A 17,964-nucleotide genomic window follows, 5' to 3' on the forward strand; every position below is an offset into this window, starting at 1 on the left:
GTTTATGTAGTGTATATTGGAGGTGGTGACCCTTTGAGAGCTTTATGCAACAAAATTTCATTTTAATGTATTCCGATTAGTGTACATTTAAAGTAACAATAAAGTTATTCTAAAGTCTAAGAATTAGGAAATTGGAAGACTTTATTTGCATTCTTTCTTATTCTTTTCAATAAGTCATTAATCCCTTCCCTCCCCTTCCCCCCACAGTGTCTGGCAAAATGACAGTTTTCTACAAGGAGCCAGAGAGAATCTTAGTACTGGAAAGCACAATTAAAAATAGTAAGGAACACTCTTACTACAAAAATAAAGATGTTTAGAAAGACCTCTGGGTTTTAAATTAGAAGTCATTATCACTTCAAATGATTTAAGTGTATGCACAGTGGGGGTAGATTTCTTAGTTCTAAACTTGTAGATTGGAAAAGAAATAGGATTTGCTTCTGACTCTATGTATTGCTAAATTTGAATCAACAAAATGATTATACTTTAGAAGTGCCAGGCATGATTTTTCTATATCAAAGATAAAAGATTTCCTCTGCCACCCTCTAAACCCTACAGATTTAATAATCTTAAATGGCAAAGGTTAAAGTGTCTTATACAGCAAGGTGTTTCTTCCAGAAATTTATTTCCTGGTTCTTGTTGTTGTTTTTACTCTGGAAATAAAACCTTCAAATTGTTTCTATTTTGGTTCTCATTCGTCAGGCACACAGGTGGATAGGTAATGTCTATCTTTTTTTTTACAAGGTATCAGATCAAAATAATACAATCCATGGATCAGCATTTCTGACCTCTTACAAACTCTAACGTAATTATTCCAAAGCAAATTGCTTCTTTAAATTTAGTATCATAACTGATTGCAAAAAAATAAATAAATAAGGGAAGTAAAACACTTCCATTCTCCTTAAGGGGAAACCTATTGGATACAGCAAACTTCTGTAATGTCATGTCATGAATGCAGAATGCCAAGATAGATTTGACTATGACAAACGCAGGGTCAGCAATCTGAAAGCTGACTTTTTTATATATATATTACTGCAGGAGAAGAGAAGATGCTCAAAACTCTGCTTTGTATCTTCTAACGGAAAATCAATATTGCTCCATGAAAGAAACAAAGAGGCAACTTTTTGTAGCTGTGGTGTTCGGAACAAGGGGAGTTATAAACATCCTGTTTTATAAAAGCAGATGCGACACACAGGCCCTTAGAGATATATGCCACGATCTTCCACTTCCTGCATTCTACATTGATTCAAACTGTGTGCTCCTATCAGGCATTATGTTATCCAGAGCATTCACAATTGTACTCCCCATATAACTGCCCCCACTGAATGACACTAATCTTGTCAGCTTCTGCAGATGTCCACACGTTCAGCAGAGGCGTCCACAGGGAAAGTCTTTCTGTCTATAGCAATGGTAAACCCACAGCTCCCTGCAGGAAGCTAATGTAATTTGAGTGACGTCAGCAAGGATGGGGATTATCCAGGCCACTGACAAAATAAGCACTCTGATATTATCCTGCTTGAATAAAGCTTATCTTAGGAAGGAAGGCAGGACCTTGAAATGATTAAATTAGATTAGCTGTTTAGGCCTAGACCATGGTGGAAATGGAATATGTGTTGTGTGTTAAGGCAATTAAAAGAAGAAGACGAGTCATTCTTCAGGGACCTATTCAGGACTCCGTGATTTATCAGAATAAAAGGGGAAAGATAACTCATTGATGAAAAACATACAAACATGGTATGAAACACTAGGCTAATTAGTCTATCTTTTGCATCTTGCTGCAAGGATAGTAGAATTTTGATACTAGCCTAAGGTGACCACATTTTAACATTGGTAAAGAGGGACACCGTTGACCAGGGCGGGGGGGGTGATTAATTTTTTTTTAAAAAAATCGGTACTTTTCAGCCCCATTCCAAGAACCTTCCTGTAAATAGTCATAAAATATAATTATATGAATTAAATGCAGTCTTATTCAAGGATATAAATTATTGGCTATTTTTTAAAAATTAAATGTAATATAGGCAGTCCTCAATATACAACAGTTCATTTAGTGACAGTTCAAAGTTACAACGGCACAGAAAAAGGACTTCTACTGTTTTTCACACTTATGACCATTGCAGCATCCCCATGGTCACGAGATTTACATTCAGATGCTTGGCAACTGATATAGATTTATGACAGTTGCAGTTTTCTGGAGTCATGTAATTCCCGTTCGCGGCCCTCTGATAAGCAAAGAATGGGGAAAACAGATTCACTCAACAACAATGATACTAATTTAACTGCAATGATTCACTTAACAAATGTGGCAAGAATAATTGTAAAATGCGGCAAAACTCAATAAATTTCTCACTTAACAACATAAATTTTGGGCTCAATTGTGGTCGTGCATTGAGGACTACCTGAACTTATCTTCAGTGTTACTTCATTCTGCTGTAGCATTAAATTTCATATAGAACAAGCTTGTTCTTTCAGAATTGTGGAATTGTTATATAACTGTCTACCTTTAGAAAAGTTTCTCTTGAGTTAAACTCAGCTCCTATAATTTTATTGATGTGTCGTAATTTTCTTAGCAGTAGTATGGAAATTGTCATTGTTGCTTTTAGACAATTTTTAATATTTTCCTATTAAATATACAGTACTGAGATTCCCAGGTGGGTTCCCCTCCAATTATTAGCCAGGTTCAACCCTGCTCATCTTTTTGAGAGCAGGCAAAAACAGCCAGGTTACATCCCCACAAATTGAAAGTTAAATGGGAAAAACAACAGTTTCAAAAATAACCTGGCAGTTTTTGAATATGTTTATGGTTTCTCCAGGAACTGAGCTAGACTCAAGGAAGATTATATCTTGTAAAAGGAATTATAGGGAAAACACTGAAATAGTTTAATCAGCAGAAGCATGTCTGCTTGATTCAGCAACAAGTATTATTAAATTCAGTGAGGCTCCTTCTAGCCTCCTTCAAGCCAATTCGCTCAAGATCTGCACCTCTGTACTGAGACTTCAATTCCCAAAATTCTCACGCAGGCATTTAAATCTGTTGTTTAGGAATTCTGGGCGCTGTAGTCTCCATTCTGCCAGGTTGGAAAATGCATTGATACTACTGAATGTATTTACTGTAGGATCCAATTATGCTCTGCAGAGTTGTGCATACTATATGGGAGAAGTTCTGGCAGATGGGACGGAGCGAGCCAGAGGGGGGGTGTGGGGCTTACAGGACCGTCTGGAGAGGCGAGCTTCCTGAAGGCTGGTCTCCCGCACCCCACACCTTCCCCTCCAGCTGGGCGACGCTGCCAAGCTCTTTGCCACCAGTACTCGGTACTGCTGGAAGAAAGAGGCGGGCATGGAGTTTGGCCACCTCCATTGCCCGATCCTCGCTGGCCCCACAGCCCCCACCAGCACTGTTCCCTCTAAGGTGCGCGCCTGCGCGGCCGCGCACATAAAAAGAAATCCCCGTGCAGAGGTTTCTAACTGCCGCGCAGAGATTTCTACCAAAGCAAACGTGGGGAAGTCCTTTGCAGGCGGCTAGAACTGGCCGCCCAAAAAGGACCTCCCCAGACTTGTTTTGATGAGCCGCCAGTCCTCTTGCTTCTTCTCCTTCACCAGCAAAGCTCCCGCTGGCTTCCCGGCCCATGGCTTTGGCGTCTCTCCCTCCACGCGGAGCACCTGAGCTGGCTCCCGCGTTATCCCTCCCCCTTCCTCCTCTGCAGTGCTTTTGAGGCCGCGGGAGCTAGTAGGAAAGCGGCCGAGCCCTCCACCGCTTTCCTACGTATATCCCGCGGCCTCAAAAGCACGGCAGAGGAGGAAGGGGGAGGGATAACACGGGAGCCAGCTCAGGTGCTCCGCGTGGAGGGAGAGACGCCAAAACCATGGGCCGGGAAGCCAGCGGGAGCTTTGCTGGTGAAGGAGAAGAAGCAAGAGGACTGGCGGCTTTGAAATGCAACCCCTGCCTTGGTCCCGCCGGCCGCGGATTTGATTCGGCGTAAGTGGGGGCCGAACACATGCTGAGCCAACTTTGCGCAGTGAGGCGGAGTAATTCAACCCCCCCCCAAAGAACGTGTGTGTGTGTGTGTGTGTGTGTGTGTGTGTGTGTGAGAGAGAGAGAGAGAGAGAGAGAGAGAGAGAGAGAGAGAGAATTGGATCAAAATTGGTGGCCAAAGGAGTGGAGGGAGGGAGGGAAGGAAGGAAGGAAGCCCTCCCCCTGTGAAAAAAACTGAAGATGGAGCAGTGAATGAATAAACCATAAAAGCAACAAACAGTTAATGCGTAAGTAAGCTGAGGAGGAAGTTCTCAACTAAGGAAGAAATATTAGAAAGAAATATAAAAAGCTCAATATGCCAAAACACTTATTTTAGTATTCATTTAATTACTTGTATTGTAGTCTGATGTAACATCTTTTTAAAGTTAACATTAGAAAAGATAGGGTACAAAACTTAAATAATAAAAAAATGTACATTCATTTTGAAAAATAAATGCAATACTTGATTAATTTCATATCTTTATTTAAAATAGTTTTGGCATGGCATATGATTTTATTGACTCAGTTGGAAATGATGTGGATGTTGTATCTGACTCTGAGGTATATATATTCTTAAGTAACATAACATATAGCATATTGTCCAAACTTGCTAGACTATTTAATTGATCTTACTACTTTAAAGGGGGAGAGTTTCATGATAAATTATTTTATTACATTTATGTTGCATTTATATATTATATTTATTACATTTATATATTTGTATTGTTATTTTAGTGTTTATTGTCAATTTTGATAGATATTATATTGATATATCAATACTGATTTTACTCATACTAAATAACAATTACTGCTATTATTTATCAGCATCAAATATTTACAGTTTTTAATATTGAGTTAGTCGTATTTTAGAATAATTCACATGTGATGGGTTGCATTCCAAAGAATGTGAGAGGACAGGTTGCCTGCAAAATGCCAGGACCCAGGACCCTGTTGGTGCCATGTCTCTCTCTAGCCAGTCTAACAATGTAAAAGCTGAGCAGAGAGCCTTTTTTTTTTTCAGGGTGAGCGGAAAAGTATAGTGTTTGAGTGGCACTTTTCATGTCTGGCATTCATCGGGCTGAAACCTCGCTCGCAATTGGTGCTTGACGCTTGGAATGTTGCGCAAATGTCCAGCAGACGCGACAGCAGTTCAAACTGTGGCTCTCTTAGGTGCTCAGGCATGAAACTGTGCCGCTCACACACTGTACTTTTCCGCTCACACTGAAAAAAAATTAGAGGGAACATTGCCCACCAGTTCCCTTTTACCCACACCACCTCCACCATGCCCCTGCCTGGGACAACCACCGCCGCTCGTGGCTCTGCCAACCTCTCGCCCTCCCCTCATCCTGGGCTCTCCTCATGGTCTCTTGTCTTGTTTCCAAAGGGGAGGGGTCACTGGCCACCCGCAGCCTGTCATCCTTTCGCACCCCCCACTCGTCCCCTCCTGAGAAAGGAAGGAAGGAAGGAGGGAGGAGAAGGAGATCGAGAGAGGGATGGAGATAGGAAAGGAGACAAGAAATGAAGGAAAGAAGGAAGGTGATAGGAATAAGAAGGAAAGAGAGAAGGAAAGGAAGGAACAAGATGAGAAGGAGGAGGAGATAGGGAAAGGAAGGAAGGAAGGAAGGAAGGGAGGAAGGAAGGCTCCACAGAGGCAGATCTACAAAGATCTACTGCACATGGGAGAAGTTTTGGCACATAGGATGGAGCGAGCTGGAGGGTGGGTGGGGCTTACAGGGCCGCCCAGAGAGGCAAGCTTGCTAAAGGCTGGTCTCCCGCACCCCACACCCTCCCCTCCAGCCGGGCGATGCCGCCGAGCTCTTTGCCACCAGTGACTCTTGGAGCTGCTGGAAGAAAGAGGCAGGCATGGAGTTTGTCTGCCCCCCCCCCGACTCCACCTTGTCCGGTCACACCCCCTTGCCCTGCGGAGGGCTTGCCCGGTGAAGAAGACGCCTGGAGCGTCGGTGCCAGCAGGCAGGCAGGCGGGGCGCAGAGGGAGGGAAGCGCCGCTGCAGGTAGCTCGAGGAGGCGCGCCTTGTCACAAGCGGCTCTCCAGCCACCTGGAAGGAAACAGCGAGTCAAAGGGTGGGCTGTTGCACCCCACGAGCAAAGGGACCGCTGGGGGCCCCGCAAGATTGCTTCATTTCTGGCGGGTAGTTCTAAGCGAGGTGGCAAGAAAACCATGTGCAATTCAGTAAGGCTTAGGTCCTTAATATATTAGTTCAGGACTTACAGCTTAATGACGTCAGTTTTTCCATATTCTATCTTTTCAATTTACTACTGCATAGCAACGTTGTGAGCTATAGTGCAGAATCCCGATGCTATCGCGAGTAGGATAAGTCTTCCCTTGAATATCTAGGCTTTCTGCTTTCCGAAACCATCGAACTGATAGATTAAATATTTGTCTCAACGGATTGGGATGAGTGACATTCTCGTTCCTACAGAGACAGCTATTCTTTAGGCAAAGCTACAGCGCTTTTTGTCCTCCTTCGGAAGCCGTCTCTCGTGACGTTTGCGAGCCAATCAAGAGTGTGGCTTTGAAAACCTGCGGCGTGATCATGCTGCGCGGGAGCGAGTGTCTCTCCCCAAATATGGAGGACGTAGTAGGCAACTTGAATGTATCCTAGAAAATCAGTAAGACCCGCTGGTGGCCCCTATCTGCCACAGCCTTGCAGCCTCTTTACATTGGTAAAAATAATTTTTTTAAAAAAATCGGGACTTTTTAAGAACGTGGCAGGACGCGGGACAAATTGTGTAAAAACGTGACTGTCCCACCTAAATTGGGACATCTGGTCACCTTATACTAGCCAGAGAAGATGATGCTAGGGTAGGTTGGCAATTAATGGTTGGCCTGCATAGAAGAAAGGATTACTTTTAATCAAATGTGGGATAAAGAATCATATAAATCAGTGGTGGGATTCACTTACCATCCCTACAAGTTTGCAAATGTGAGCATGCGCAGTGCTCACGCATTATGTCGAGGCGGATGGATGGAGCCTCCCGTAGCCACCGCTACTGATTCGCCCAAACCGGAGAGAGCCTCTGATATAAATAAATAAATACATTCAGAGTTCTGCTGCTAGGAAAACCAGGCTCCAATATACTCCTGCATAGTTCACTTGGCCTCATCCAATTCCATGCCAAATCTGATTTTTTTAAGATTAAAAAACAACCACTAGAAAACTGCTAGAAAACAAATTTCCAAACCTCAAGCAAAATCTGTATTCCTAAGAATGCTTCTGGACTCCACATGTATTTGGCTGCATTCTAACAAAAATAATAATTAGGGGTTGCAGCTCAGAACTCTGTTTACTAGTATTTATTCATTTGAGGAAAAAAATACATGTGAGCAACAATAGTGGTGGTGAAGATAATGGGAACAGCTTCATTGCTTTGTAGCCATTTTGTGACAAATAGGTCTGTTAGCCCATTAGGCCTTTGCACTAGCTTAAATGAAGTGGGGACAATGAAAGCAATTCAAATGCTGTATATCCTGGACCAAGTTCGTGCCATATTTAACCACTGCATGAGCTTTGAATATAAAAAATAATAGATAATATCATGGGCAGGAAATATAATTGGGGGTAATGTCAGGTGCAGAGACAAAATGGAATTCACAGAGAAAACATATCACAGGCTGATCAATTAGTTTCTCATACATTTTTAATGGACAGTCTGTTTGGCATCCATGAGGACTGCAATGATTGCTCAATGTGTTGGGTCTAAAAGCATTACAAATCTGCCCCCTGGCACAGGCATGCCATGGCAGAACTTTGTATACATATCTTGGGTCCATATTAGAGAGCATTACATGTTTACTTCACTAAGTATTTACCTTTAATAAACTTTGTGATGCTCATGCTTTCAACTCCTCTTTCTTGGAAATTTCACATGGATATATTGGTCCTTGGAGGGCATTTATATGTGGGAAAACAAATGTTGAAGGTATAATTACTCAAACAAACAAATTTTGAGTAGTTCGGAGAACTGGCAAATAGGCTGGCCCCGCCCCCACTGCCTCCCAACCCCCAGACTCTTCTTTTGTTGCCCTGAACAGGAGAACAGAGCTGGAAAGCAGGTTAGTGGGGGTCAGTGGTGGGTTTCAAAAATTTTTGGAATCTACTCTGTGGGTGTGGCCTGCTTTGTGGGAACGGCTTGCCAGCCATGTGACCGGGTGGGAGTGGCTTGTCGGCCATGTGACCAGGTGGGAGTGGCTTGCTGGCCATGTGACTGGGTGGGAGTGGCCAAGACGATGTCACTGAATTCTTTGCCCCAATGGATAAACTACAATAAGATTAAAATAAGTACAAAAACAATAAGAGAGCTACTTACAGAAGGAAGATAACTGTTCTTGCCAGTCTTCAGTATCACTGACTCCAATGAATAGGCTGCACAAAGAAGAGACACAGAAATGAACTCTTTCATTCATCATTGGGATGAAACCAGCACACAAAACAATAAAGACAGCTACTTACAGAGGGAAGATTACTGCCTTGCTGGTCTTCTGCACCACCACCTCACCACCTTGTTCCAATAACCTGCACAAAGGAGAGACACAGAAAGCAAGACTTTAATTGCATGCACTGCATTAGGATGAAACAAGCACACAAAATAATAGAAAAGGAAAATCACTGTCCTTTTTTGCATCTTCTGCACCATCACCTCACCAAGAAGTTAGTTCAAGAAAGAATGGCATAGGTAGATTCCCAGAGCAATACATATTTCCTTTTTCTGAAATGTAGTTCTCAGTTCCAAAAAATAGGAATATATGAATTAGGTTCAGTACTTAGGTCTGTCCAAGTAGTTATTCAGAAGTTAGTGGTTAGAAGCAATGGTAAAGCAAAATATGGAATTAAAACCAGAAATATTTTGTTGGCTATTTGAAAGAGAGTACAATATATATTTAATTTTACACATGTTAGCAGCTGCTGGAATTGTGTTTGCACAACAGTGGAAAAACAGATATGAAAATGAATGAATATTGCAATGTGAAGGAATAAATAAATTGATAATTAAAATCAAGAAGGCTTTGAATACTGTTTCACATGGGATTTGTTTTAGCAATTGCTAACTAACAGAAACAGAAATTAGAAATCCAAAAGTATGAAAGAAAACACCAATTATGTAAGGAAAGGTCACTAAAATGTATAAGGAAATTTTACTAGTTCATTATTAATGCGTAGATAACTGCGGGACATTACACACCAGTGACATGTGGTGAGGTTTATGGCTGGTGAGGCACTGACACAGTGGTGGGTTTCAAAAAATTTTAGACTTATGGACTTCAACTCCCAGAATTCCACAGCCAGGCATGCTCACTTCCGATTTAAAGTGACAGCTTTTCTTTTTCTCCTTTGTGAAAAAGTTTCCTTCATTCTTTTTCTTCTCTCTCCCGCTCCTTCCTCACTCTCTCCCCCCCCCCTCTCTCAAACAGACACAAACACAGAAGTTGGATTGGATATATTTTCCAATGGCTTGAAAGCAGCTCCTCTGCCATACCCACCCCCCAATTCCCCTGCTGCCTTCCTCCACCATTGCAAATGCAGCCTGCTGTCTGGGTGAGAAATGCCTGAAATGCAATAAAGCCCACCCACCCACTCACCTCCTGCTTTCAGGCTAGGGTGAGAGAAGAGGCAGAGAAGCCGGAGGGGAGCCGATCCGAGCCTTTGATTGCAGGCGGAGCCATGTTGCCTTTTCAAACTTGTAATCAGTGAAGCTGGGCTTATATAGTTTTATCCAGCTGTGTGTGTGTGTGTGTGTGTGTGTGTGTGTGTGTGTGTGTGTGTGTTTGAAAAGGCAATGTGGCTCTACCTGCAATCAAACTACACTTGGGGAGGGATCTACACTTAAGGATGAAGTTTGAATTCCTCACCCTCCCTCCGACCCACACATACCTTTTCCAGCTGTTTCAGAGAGGATTTCAACTCTGCTCTTGCCTGTCATCATGAAAAGAAAAAAATGTAAAAGGAAAAAGGCAAGAGCTGAGGTCAGGCTGAGCTAGTTGCTGCCAGAGTCACCGTGGATGACTCTGCTTAACAGTTTAAAAAAGCCTCTAAAAAAGCACCCTCTACAGGAGGAGGCAGGAGAACCACGTGCCTCACTTACATCAGGAATTTTTAGGCTTTTAACCCTTGCTTAACTCTGCTCGAGTGATCATAAAACGCCTAAAGTCAGACTAGATGAGGCATGTCGTTCTCCTGCCTCCTCCTCCTGTAGAGGGTGCTTTTTAGAGGCTTTTTTAAACAGTTAAGCAGAGTCATCCACGGTGACTCTGGCAGCAACTAGCTCAGCCTGACCTCAGCTCTTGCCTTTTTCCTTTTACATTTTCTTTTCTTTTCATGATGACAGTGGTGAAGCTCTGCCTTCCCTGCCTCCCTTGACTGCACATCCCTGTTACACACCCACCCACACACAAACTAAAAGTGCCAGGAAAACACCAAAAAATAAGAATCCCCCCCCCAAAAAAAGACTGCAAATGAAACCAGTTTTTTCTCCTAACCCTAAGGACAGGAAAGACAAAGCCACTGGAATAAAAATCATCAAGACATTGTTGGAAATTATAAAGGACAGTGCCAGGAAGTTCACAGAATCAGCAACCACCTCAGAATTACCTAAACAACGAGGGTGAAACACACTAAATCTGGCAAAGATGCCTTGCACCAACCTGGCCTGCTCATAGAAAAGCAGCCACTTTGAGACACATAAACCTGGTCTGAACACTTAAAAGCAACATATTGCATCACAAAGAAAACATTTGCAAAAAAGAATAACATTTCTTGTAGTAAATATATTTTATAAACAATTACAAAATAAAATTTCCCTAAAAATAATTTTTAAAAAAGATATTCTATAAATAAAAAATCCTTAAAAACCATTGTTAAATATTCCACCAGCAATAATTTATACTGTAACCATTTCAAAGTATTCCACACACAATAATTTAAAATGAAACCATTAAAAATATTCCATACACAATAAATTACAATAAAACAATTTAAAACAATTCTATACACAATACATTTTTAAGTATTGAGTATAGAATTTTTAAAAATTGTTTATTTTAATTTATTTTGGATAAAATCTTTTTTTAAATAGTCTAAGACAATTTAAAAAAAGAATTTGCACAATAAATTGAAGTAAACCATTTTAAAATATTCTATACTCAAAACTTTTAAGTAAAACAATTTAAAACAATTCTATAAACAATAAATAAAATATTCATTTAAAAAACATTAAAAAAAGAAAAGAAAAAAACCCGGGTCACTTACCAGCAGGCAGAATCAGCATCTCTCCGATGCGATGGATCCAATGTGATGGACGGATGCAGCAGGGAGCAGGCAGGCAGCGAGGCAGCAGGGCAGGTAAGACTGGAGGGACAAGAGTTGTTGGTATGCTAGGCGCGCTGCCTGGCAGGCTTAGCCAGCCAGGCGAGGCTGGAGAGGGGGCCCGGGGGGGCTTTTGGCCGCATGGTGTACACCAGCCCACGGCTTTTGCCACCGCTGCCGGCCACCCGCTTTTGGCCACGCGGCATACACCAGCTCGCAGCTTTCGTGAGCTGGCGTAAGCTAGCCTCCTGCCACCACCCCCTCGTGCTTAGTTGCTTACCTGAGGGAAGCAGCAAGCTGCTGGAAGGCAAAGCGAATGGAGGACCGATCAGCAAACTCTCAGCTCGAGAACGAGAAAGAGAGGAATGTTGGCCATTGGTGCCACGCTTTTAAACGGGTCGCCTCCAGCCTGCTCACTGATTGCCTGGACTCCAGCCAATCAGTGAGCGGTGGCCTGGGCTAGCCTAGTTTAGTGCAGATGGGCGGGGGAGCGAGCGAGCTGCAATGAGCGAGTGAACGACAGGGCCGGGGCAGGCATTCCGGAAGCTACTTCTGGGTCCACCAGTCGAACCTCCTCTCACCGGATCGGTAAAATTCACCAACTGGTTCGCCCAATCTAGTGCGAACCGGCAGAAACCCACCACTGGTGGGGGTGGGGAGGGAATGGGGATTTTGCAGTATCCTTCCCCATGCCACACCCACAAAGCCACACCATGCCCACAAAGTCATGTCACACTCACAAAGCCATGCCCACAGAACCAGTAGTAAAAAAATTTTAATCCCACCACTGGTAAGGTGGTACTAAAACTCACAGTCTCCTGGTTTCTAGCTTGGCGCCTTATATATTAGACGAAAATAGCTCTCCAATTTTCACATATCTAGGAATGGATGGATCTTCATCTACATTTAATTCTTCAGAAAGAAATGTTCCTGGTCTGTTCCTCTAGTGTACTATCCAACATCTCTGCCAAAAAGTTTTCTTTTTAGCTTTTGAAAAATGCTATGCTGGAGAGAAGGGCAGAGATATTGAGGTTTAATAGCTATGTTTATCCTCAAATTAATAGGATCATTATGATAAGGCTGCTACTGATCATCCCTGTCACCACATTTGAGGGTGGGAGGGAGAACCTTAGTTTTACCATTTGCTCCATCTTATTATTAAACCAAGTATCATGTCCTAAGTGGCTTCGCAATGATGATTTGGTTAGCAGACATGGCTAAGTAGAAAAACACCATCTGGAAAACTTATATGCAGTGCATTTCTTGCTAAAAATACCTCTACTCTTCTTTTTTTAATAGACACTGAAATGTGAAACATTTACACATGGATGTAAATGTAGATTAAATTCAAGGTATGAGATTACTATAATTCCATTACTATCAAGCTGAATCAAACATTTGGATGTGACCTAACCAAGGTTGAACAGCTATACTACCTTGGAGAATTCAGTGGCACATCCAAAGTTTATTGTGACCAGGAACTGTGGACTAAGAGAAGGTTTCTCAATAGCCAGAAGTATGTTATCTATTATTGAAAAGGGCAAGTTGTATTTAGTTACATGAAGAAATGCAAATTTTCTCTCCCCCCCCCTTCTCCATAGAGATTAAATATTAGAAAGGAAATAAGATCAGCGTAATATATTGCTTTTATTGAAGGGGCAGGTGTGCACTGAAAAGGCAAAGTCTGGAATCTGCTATCTCTAATAAGGTCGAAGCTTCAGCCCAACATAATGCACTTTAAAAAAAATAAATGAAATGAAATAAAGCAAGAAAGCAGCACCCCAGCTACCAGCTACATTGCTTACTTTCCGAAGCTAAGCCAGAGGGATGCAGATAGTAAGATCTTTGTCTCACTGCAGCAAGGATAGAGGATAAAAATTCTGTGCCAGTAATCTTCATTGGATTAATGGTTTCTTTTTTATCTGCTGTATTGCTACTCAGATGTCTTTGCTCTGAATGAGTCAGTGGAATGCAAATGACGGATACAGTCAGTCTGAAAATATTTAAATCTTGCTTTCCACTGCAGTGCAGGTATGTGTATATGGATTTGTGTGTGCGCACACACACACACACACACATGCAAACACAAACTGGAGGAAGGGCAGATGAAAATTATAGACTGAGCAATAAGCAGAAAATAAGAATAGCCCAGATGAAAAATAGACTGGGTTTTCTTCTTGCTTTACTCTTCCCCATCATAGTATAAATAAAATCAACATTTAAATGCCTAGTATTAGGGGGGGGAGAGAAATTCACCTCCTTCCATATCTGAGACACGTGCGCTCCACAAAAAAAGGGCATCTGTTAAAATGTAAAACTGCTTTTATTTCAGAGGCTCAGTGACAAATCTTCACAACTCCTAAGGCAGATTTTTTTTTTGTTGTGGCATTATTTTAATTCTAACAAAAGTCACAATCATCTAGCAGAGCCACTGCTCCCCTTTGAATTGTTTTCCTGATCTAGTTTGACTTTTCTTCTGAACTGGTTACAGGTTTCTATTGCTAATTAATTAATTTAGTAATTTTGGCTACAAGCCAAAAGACGTCTGGGGATGGCAAGAGCTTCCATGGAACACAGTGAGTCTTAATCCTATATAAACAAATATGTGCGTTTGCTGGGCGGTTGTAATCCAAAATAAACTTTATTGAAAATAAATCCCACTGCAAGATTTATGGCAATGCTATATGGGGAATTTGCTACAGGAATTATACAGTGCAGTTTTCTGAAACCAACGTTGAAAATATAGGAAGATGTCTGGGTATGAGTATAGCAGGTGTGCATGCATGTTCGTGTCTGTGCAAAGAAACACAGAATCATAATAATAAGAGCCAGGACATTTCACTCATGAAATCTAGGGCTGCAAGAAGGGAAATTAAAACTTTCCTGATGTGTGCATTACACGTATCTTCAATTTCATATATCAGTTATCGTACATTGCAATCCCCTTGTATCCAAATCAATAAAAAAATATTAGGGCTGGATCATAAGAGAAACTGGAAAGGTGAGAAGAGAGATTTATTTTTAAGATGGACTGTTCATCTAAAATGGAGAGAAGGGGCGGGGAGAGACAATGGCCCTTTTACAACTTATGGACTTCAACTCCCAGAAATCCGGAGCAGCCCTGCTGGTTCAGGCATTCTGAGTGTTTGAAGTCCATAAGTCATAAAGGGTCCATAGTTCCTCACCTTTGATCTAAAGCAAGACTATTTATTTCATCCTTATAAACTAGGAGAGCTATAAGAAAGTGTAATCAGCAGTAATTGGTAATTCTATAGGTCAGAGGACATGTTTTCTACATCTTAAGAGCTCCAATTTTATGGGCATTTTGGTTATACTGGGCAGACTGGTTGGCTACTCTCTTGTGATAGTACCATCACTCGATGTACAGACAGGACTGGATCAGATGGATTAAAAATAAAAGAGATGGCATTGAGGTGGTTTAGCTTCACTCTTGTAATATCCTTGGAGGAGAGCAAGTGCACAATATACGGGTAGACGGGTAGTTAGTTAAATGTTGATAGGCTTGGCCCTAGTTGTCTCTACATCCCTCGTTTTCCTGTCACAGTATTTAATGGTGCAGCAGCCAGCGTAAGGGAGGGGGGAATCCAAGCGAGCATATTTTCTGCTAGTGCAGATGCATACAAACTAGCATTGCAAATGCTGGGATCAATCTCCTCGGTGTGTCAGAAATATAAAACCACTGAGCAATGACAGTGTATGAGTCAAAATCAAGCAAAGCATATCATTTGGAAAAGTCATGCTTTTGTTGCAAAGCCTACTTCCCTGAAGCACAATGAAGAAGGACGTGGCTGGCACCTTTCATCAGGAATCCACACAAAGGCTAGGAAAGCTTTGTATGAAATAGGGTTTTTTTTCTAATTGCAAATGAAAGACAGCTTTACACCACTGAGGGGAAAAAAACCCTCTCCTGTTTTCTTGCATTCTGGCTATTGCTAATGCTTTGCTTTGAGGAGAAATTCAGAAAATTGATTGATTCTGTAATCAAGGGTTACATCACTAATTCATCTGAGACCAGGGGTGTCAAACTCAAGGCCTGGGGGCCAGTTTTGGCCCAGGGGGTGCTTAGATCTGCCCCAAGGGGGTCACTCTGGAAATAGCAAAGGACCAGCCCACAGTACTTCTGCCAGCAAAAACGGAGCTCGGGAGAATTGTGGATGGCCCTCCTGAGCTATGTTTTCTCTGGCAGAGAGTTGCAGGAGGCAATTGTAGCTGAAAACGGAGCTCGGGGGGGGGCTGTTTTCACTGGGAGAGTGCTCGGGCCATCACAGGCGACCCTGATATGAATTATGTGAAGCTGGCCAAACCCACCTCAGCCTTTAAAGTTTAAAGGAAAATATCAGCAGTGAAATTCATTTTATTTTTACTACTGGTTCTGGGCATAGCTTGGTGGGTGTAACAGAGGAAGGATACTGCAAAATCTCCTTTCCCATACCACTCGGGCCAGCCAGGTGGTATTTGCCAGTTTTCCAAACTACTCAAAATTGCAGTTACCGGTTCTCCAAAACCTGTCAGAACTTGGTGAATTTCACCCCTGGAAAATATCCTTGGGTAAATGTATGAGTTGCAGGAAAAAGTTGCCTATTTTTGGAAAAGGCCAACTGCTTGAAGCTTTCAAAACCAGTTTTCTGTTGAGATCTAACAGATATTGATACATCAGTGTTGAAACTTAAAACATGTCCATTTTGCTCATTTGATCTACTGTATTTCATGTTTTTATATCTAAACTCTAGCTATAACAAATTGATCTTAATAGGACTCTTCATTTTCTTGACCTGGTGATTTCTTAAGGACAAGGTTCTTGAAATTCACTCAAAAATGTTTATCTGCAGATGTTATTAGGTGATAATGTGGCTGAGAATCCCATTTTATGAAGTATATGAAGGACACTTGAATTATCAATGTCCAATCTAGATCAATGAAACTTCAAGCATGGGATTTTAAAATTCAAGTATGATTCATATTTCAAAATTAAAATGTAAAATTATTATTTTTAATTATTATTCATGAACAAAATATGTATAATTTCTCTCAAATGAATCCCCCCCAATCAGAAAATGTTTTGGGTTTCTCATCTTTTTCCTTCCAAAGGATCTTGAAATCATCTCTTATATTGCTTTACTGAGAACTACTTCACAACCTCTTTACAAAGCAGTGGAAACTTACTGGTTGATAAACCTCTAATACTCACCAGTTACCACAGTCAAGAACACATTATAGATCCGAAGTAGTTTTTCGGTGCCATTATTTTTAATTGTCATCAGCCATGTATTACTCTAAGAAAATCTTCCATGTGTTTCAGTTTGAAAAGAAAAATAAAATAAAAGGATCTTTTCACATTACTGGAATGAATTAACTATTTCTATCTAGATCTACAATCCTTCAGTGATTTTTTTAAAAAAATACTCTTAGGCTAGAGAAGAGAAGCAACAGCAGAATAGGAAATTAGGATCTATTGCTTGTGTGCTGTGTATATTAGGCCTGTGTGGGGCAGTTTTGTTTAGCCTCAATGAGGTACCTTTGAACTCAAAAACACCACAGTACACTAGCTGAGGTGAAAAGGCAACACAATTTGTCTCAAAGAGCTGTCTGCAATCCCTCACAGCCTGCTGATTGAAGCTGAAGAGGCAGCTTCAGAGAACCATGAAGTTGTGTAACAGCATTTTTCAGCTTACTTTTAACATAAAGGAGGGTTGCTTTGAATGAGCATTCCTCAAAAATCTACACAGCTGTGGTTGTATGGCACATGTCTGGTCCAGAAAGAAAACCACTGGACTTAAATAATTTTTGTATTATCATCCTAGAAGCACTATTAAACATTTTAGACCATTCCTACAGCTTTCATGAACCTGCACTTACTAGTAAGCACAGTCTTTTTTGTTTAATAAAGGCCTGATTGCATTCATTCTACAGTGACTCAGGATTCAGGACCCCAGAAGCAAATGACTCTCAGTAAGCTCACTTACAGTATGTTCCTTGTCTTCCTCCTTATTGCTATTAACATAACTCTCTCTGACCTCAGCCCATATCATCACCCAGCAAAAGACTGTAAGACAAGAGCAGACATCTGCTCTAACCAGTCCTGGTTTTGCCTACATGCTTCAAGAGGGGAAATGAACAAGAAATGTGTGTTCACCTCTGTGTGCCTTTAAGTCAGTTTTGAATTCCTGGTGTTCCTGGACTAATCCCTGCAATTTTCTTGACAACGATTTTCAAAAGTGGTAATCTATCGTCAATGGAGATTCTCAGTCGTCCAAGTCATGGTTGTCCCACTTTTTCAAGAGGCAACTGAACTTTCTGGTTTTGACTGGATGATGGGAAATGGAAGGACAGGCATTTTGGACAGAGAGGACCGTTGGTTTGAAAGAGCAGTCAAAGAGGCCATCTATGTCAAAATTGAAGATCCCTCTCTCAAAAGAGGGGGAGGGATACAACATCATCTATCCCCAGTTTACAACACAGTCCTTTCAACAGTTCCAAGAAGGCTCCACATCCATTTGCACTACTCAGGCAACCCTGATAACACAGATATACTTCCAGGTGGCATCAACAACTCTCTAAAAGAATGCAAATGACCTGCTGTCTGCAAGGAATATAAATCCTTCCATTCCCCACCAT

The 17,964-nt window shown here is 41.6% G+C and overlaps 2 long non-coding RNA genes across 2 annotated transcripts; both read right to left on the bottom strand.

Moving 5' to 3' along the window:
* Window positions 1–7,343: 7,343 nt before the first annotated feature.
* On the bottom strand, window positions 7,344–9,270 carry LOC148045479 (uncharacterized). Its single transcript, XR_015696751.1, has 3 exons — window positions 8,479–9,270; window positions 8,336–8,391; window positions 7,344–7,909 (listed from the first exon to the last, which is right to left on the bottom strand). It is a non-coding gene; the product is annotated as an uncharacterized LOC148045479 (long non-coding RNA).
* A 2,063-nt stretch (window positions 9,271–11,333) lies between these two features.
* On the bottom strand, window positions 11,334–13,235 carry LOC148045480 (uncharacterized). Its single transcript, XR_015696588.1, has 3 exons — window positions 13,134–13,235; window positions 11,609–11,628; window positions 11,334–11,370 (listed from the first exon to the last, which is right to left on the bottom strand). It is a non-coding gene; the product is annotated as an uncharacterized LOC148045480 (long non-coding RNA).
* Window positions 13,236–17,964: the final 4,729 nt, after the last annotated feature.

This window comes from Thamnophis sirtalis, unplaced genomic scaffold (assembly GCF_051295495.1).
Source record: "Thamnophis sirtalis isolate CommonGarterSnake01/CBP01778 unplaced genomic scaffold, rThaSir2_p1.2 scaffold_5, whole genome shotgun sequence".
Classification (NCBI taxonomy): domain Eukaryota; kingdom Metazoa; phylum Chordata; class Lepidosauria; order Squamata; family Natricidae; genus Thamnophis; species Thamnophis sirtalis.